A 5,420-nucleotide genomic window follows, 5' to 3' on the forward strand; every position below is an offset into this window, starting at 1 on the left:
TTTGATGAATATATAGAAGTACATCAAGACGAACTAAAGAAGGAACCTGAAAATTATAGAACCATTACATACTACTATGAAGGCACATCTGCTAATGATGATAATTCTGCAAATCAAGTTGCTAATCAACAAAAATCAATGATTGTTGAGTCACATACAATGGATGTCAAGTTGCATTCAGGAGTTGAGTTGCACTCAGGAGCCAAGTTGCACTTAGGAGCCAAGGTACATTCTGATACTGAGATCAATTTACATGAAAGGAATTCCAAGTTACCTAATAGAGAAGTGCACATTGAATCTAAAATTGAAAGACACATTTTACAAAGAAGAGTTGAGCCAAGGTTGTCAAAGTATATTAGAAGACATCATCCTGCTGGACAAATTATTGGAGATAAAGAAGATGGACCAATGACAATGGATAGGTTGAGAAATGATACATGTTTGTTAAGCATGCATGAGCCTAATTCAGTGAAGGATGCATTAGAAAATAAAGACTAGAGTAAAGCCATGAAAGAAGAGATTAAGAAGATTGAGAAGAATAAAACATGGACTCAAGTACCCAGATCAAAGAACAATAATTTTATTGGAACTGAGTGGGTGTACAGAAACAAATTGGATGAGAATGGTGAAGTTACAAGGAATAAGGCAAGATTAGTTTGCAAAGGATATAAACAAGAAGAGGGAATTGACTATGGAGAGACATTTTCCCCAGTTGCAAGATTGGAAGGAGTAAGAACTCTACTTGCTTACTCCGCATAGAAAGGATTTAAAATTTATCAAATGGATCTTTAATTCAACATTTATGAATGGTATACTGGAAGAGGAGGTCTACATAGAATAACCCAAAGGATTCGTTGATCCAAACAACAAGAACATGGTGTGTAGATTACACAAAGCTTTATATGGTTTGAAGCTAACTCCAAGAGCATGGTATGAAAGGCTTCACAACTATCTTGTGAAGATTGGTTTTGAGAAGACTGATGACAATAACAATATGTACTTGAAGATAGAAGGACGTAAAGGAATTTTACTAGCTGAATTATTTGTTGATGATATCATAATTGGAGGACAAAATACATTGTGTAAGACATTTGCAAATGAAATGAAGAAAGAGTTCGAGATGTCTATGTTTGGAGAGATTAAAAAAAATTGTTGGATTGCAAGTATATCAGATGAAATATGGTATTTGCATCATTTAGTCCAAGTATGTGAAGGAAATCTTTTTAAAAAATTGGTATGGAGGATTCAAAACCTATTAGTACTCCTATGATGACATGACACAAACTATCCAAAATTGATGATCCTGCTAAAGTAAATCAAACATTGTACAGGTCTATGATTGGAAAATTGCAATATGTAACATAGCAGACTTGATATTGCAATAGTTGTTGGGATTGTTGCAAGGTCTTCTGCAATTCCTAAGGAGAACCATTTAATGGTTGTTAAAAGGATCATGAGATACCTAAAAGGAACATAAGATTATGGTTTATACTACAAGACAAATGACAGGTTTGAATTGGGAGCCTATAAAGATGTTGATTGTGCTAGAAAATTCAATGATAGAAAGAGTACAAGTGGTGGAGAATTTTCTTAGGAAATGTTGAGATAATGGGTGTTGCACACATTGCATGATATTGTTATATTTTATTATTTTATTATGTAATGTTGTGCCTAGATGGACGTGTAACATGTAAAGTTTTCCATGGGATATACTTGATGAGTTGTATTGTAACATTGTGATAATATTTTATGTAATTGTTTAATATTGGGGAAAAGAATTAAATGCCCAATATTAAATGTGAGGTCAGTGGGTTAGGTAGTACATGATTTTAGCACATGGTTTATGTAATACCACTTGGTGGTTTTGTAGGACTTGCTACTATATAAGCAACCACAAGGGTAGTTGTTGTAGAGTAAGAGTGAGAAAGGCAAGAGTCGAGCAGGACAAGGCTTGACAAGTTAGCCAAGGGAGCATTTGTGAAGGTTGGAAGCATGGCATGGGATGTGTGGATTCATGCTTGTTCACATAGTTTGCTCGGTTGTGGCTATGGCCATGCAGGCTTCCATGGTTGTATGGAAATGATGTTTTTGTTGAATAATATATGGTGATGGATGCTTTTGGAGGCTGGGTTTTTTCCCTCAATGAGGGTTTCCCAAGGTATATCTTGTGTCACAATTTTGTGGGTATGTTGTCTATTCTCTTGCATGTGGATTGTAATTTCGTATTTATTTCAGATTTATTATGGGTTATGTGGAAACGGTTATATTCTTTGTTGCCAAGTTTCCTTGCAAGTGGTATTAGAGCTATGGTTTTATTATTGTAACCCTAGATTGAATCCATGGGAATGCATCAGAGTATAAAAGAAAAGGGCAAGATATATGAATGATTTATTACAGATCTAAGGGTTTTGAATTTGCTATTATGATGGGATGTTGGTAGATTTGGGCATGTGAAACTTTTTGGACAAAAGGATTTTTTTTTGGATGTTTTATGAGGGTTTTGTGGGGGAGCTTGCAAAAATGACCTCCTGGGTAAAAATAGACCTCACCATTGGATCTGGGTCGACATTTCCATAAATTTTGATATATAATATGCCCTAGTTTGGCCATGTTAAGAGGAAATGAAAGAGTTTTTTGGTTTCAGCCCATGATGGCCGTCAAATTTAATCCCATCGGAATTTTCATCACAGAAAAAAATAAAAAATGAAAAATCACAGTTAAAATGGTAAAAAGACTGTCTTAGTAAAATGGCCATAACTTTCTCTCAGAATATCAGATTTCAGAGTTCTTATAGGCGTTGGAAAGCTAATTCAAAGAACTACAACATGGTGTAAGTTTGGTTCTATGATTTTGAAATTTTGTTAGATTTTAAGGGCCTTAAAGTTAGATGTTATTTATTTTGAGCACGGATTAGGGCATAACTTGGGCATATGGAGTCAGATTTTGGACTTTGAGTAGTCAACGGAAAGCTCTTGGAGAGCTCTACACATTGGTTCAAATTTGGTACAAGTTTGGCATGATTTACTTGGTGATATATTTATCTAAACAGTTTATGGTATATTTTTACTATGGTAACACTGTGAGTTTATGGCATTGCAGATTTAAGTTTTGATGTCATTGTATCCTCAGTTCATATTTCAGATTGGTCTCATGATGATATGGTTATCAATGTTTGGATTTGGATATGCATGATGACTTGTTGGGTCTATAAGTTGTGCAGTGTTGTAAGAAATCTATACTTACAGGTTGCATTTATGGCTTGGTTATGGGTTGTCTTTGCCCATTGATCTTTCATTATTGATGCATATTTAGATTGGTGGCTTGGATTTGGGTTGTCTATGCCCTAAGTCACATGATTAGCTAATTTTTTCTTCATATAGAAGGGATGAGATGTTGTTACCAGGTACAGTCATGGTGGAGGATTGTCGTTGACTATTTTATGCTGACAAGTTAGACACATTGTGAGTCAGATGCTTGGTTCATGGATGTGATCATGGTGCTATGGATATTGGCATGACATGATTGGTTATACAGGTACATCCTTGATGTTCATTAGCTTGGATTTTTTGATTCAGTTATGGTTGTATATCTTCTTGGTTGAGAATCATGGTTATTTAGTTTCTTTTGAGGAGCTCATGATGTGCATTTTTGAGTTCTTTGATGGTTTGATGCCTTGGTTGATTCTCATGGTTACAGGATGGATTTTTTCATCATGATTTCATGGATAGCTTGGATACATGGTTTAGTGGGAGCTTGTGACAGTGATGAGGTGATAGTGCAGGATTAGTTCCTGGTTTAGTTTGGATCTTCATATAGGAGATGGATTTTATGATGCCATAGGTGACTTGGTTCCATAGTTGAGTGGGAGTTTTTGGAATTGATATATTTATTGAGTGTATGCAGATGTTGGAGGTTTTTCTTAGATCCTATTGCTGCAGAAACGTCTTTGACATTTGCATGGCACACTTAGTTATCTTCATGGTGTGTGAAGATGGTTAGATCTTGAGGACTCATGGAGTTCTTGGTTATCTTCATGGTATGTGGAGATGGTTCTTCATGGTATGTGGAGATGGTTTTCTTCATGGTGTGTGGAGATGGTTGCATCTTGAAGACTCACAGGGTTCTTGGTAAAGGTGTGGTTTATGCTTTTATTTGACATGTTATCCTTGGTATGAGGATGGTTTCATTATTATGTCATGGTATACTCTTGATACGCGTTTAGAGTTGTGACATGTTATACTATGTTCATGTCGAGCATGTTATCTTTTTGGTTGAGTTGGTTAGATCATGTTGTCATGTTTATGTTCCTGAGGCCATGGTTGGAACTTTGACATTGATCTTGGTTTAGTTTCTTGGTATTCAGTACACAGATCATAAGTTGGATACTTCATGATATTGCTATGCTGCATTTGGAGTTGGCATGGATTGATTGGTTACAGGTGCTCATGGATACTTAGAGATGGTGGTGATACTGATTTCTCTTGGATTAGAGGAGTATTTGTTGGGATGATTGATGGTTTCAGCAGGAAGTCCGAGGGGCAATCACCTGATATGGACTTGAGAGGAGATTGTTCTTAGATGAGTCTTGGTTGGAGACTTGGGTATCTTGATGAGCATTCTCATTCCCCACTCTTGGTCTACTCGGCAGTTTGCTACTTGAGAGGTATAGCCCATTGTTTTTCTCAGTTGCATTATATTTATGCTTTTCTTTTCATGGATATGGATCTTGAGCTATGATACATGAGTTAGTTCTGGAGGGTTCATTTGAGAGATGGTTTAGCATTGGTTATCTCCATGTGCATATGTTGTTATGTTGGTTGAGTTTGGGATATATTTTTATATTGGGCATATTCCTTAGATTAAGAATGGTTATTCCTTGGTTTAGGAATGGTTTATTGAGTTTGATCTTCTTGTGAGAGGCTTACATCCATGATTAGTTATATGGTATGGTTTGGGTGTTGTTGAGGCTTCTTGTTGGGGTTTTATGAAGGAGATCATACTTGCACAATTTACATCTAGAGGTGTGTGTAGAAGGACATGATACAGGTTATGATTTGCATGGTTTCTCTTGGTCTTGGTTATCTTCCTGGATGTTCAATTTTTGGATTGGTTAGAGATTGTGATCATTGGTTTGTGCTCATGTATTTCATGTGAGAGATGACATGGTTCTTACTTTATCTCTTTCCTCTATTGGTTGTGGAGAACTTGGGAGAGCATTGGAGACTTGTTATGAGAATTGTTCTTGCAGGCTATCAGTTTATGTATTGTGGATGTCCTTGATACTACATGGATTCACTTCTTTGTGATGTGTTGAGTGGATTGGTTATAGATTTGACATTATCTTTTGCAATGGGAGCTTCTTGGTATATATGTGGCAGGTATTGCTCTTGAGGCTTGTAATTGCAAGTTATAGATTGGAT

This window comes from Cupressus sempervirens, chromosome 10 (genome assembly GCF_028749045.1).
Source record: "Cupressus sempervirens isolate cs-2001-9-10 chromosome 10, ASM2874904v1, whole genome shotgun sequence".
Classification (NCBI taxonomy): domain Eukaryota; kingdom Viridiplantae; phylum Streptophyta; class Pinopsida; order Cupressales; family Cupressaceae; genus Cupressus; species Cupressus sempervirens.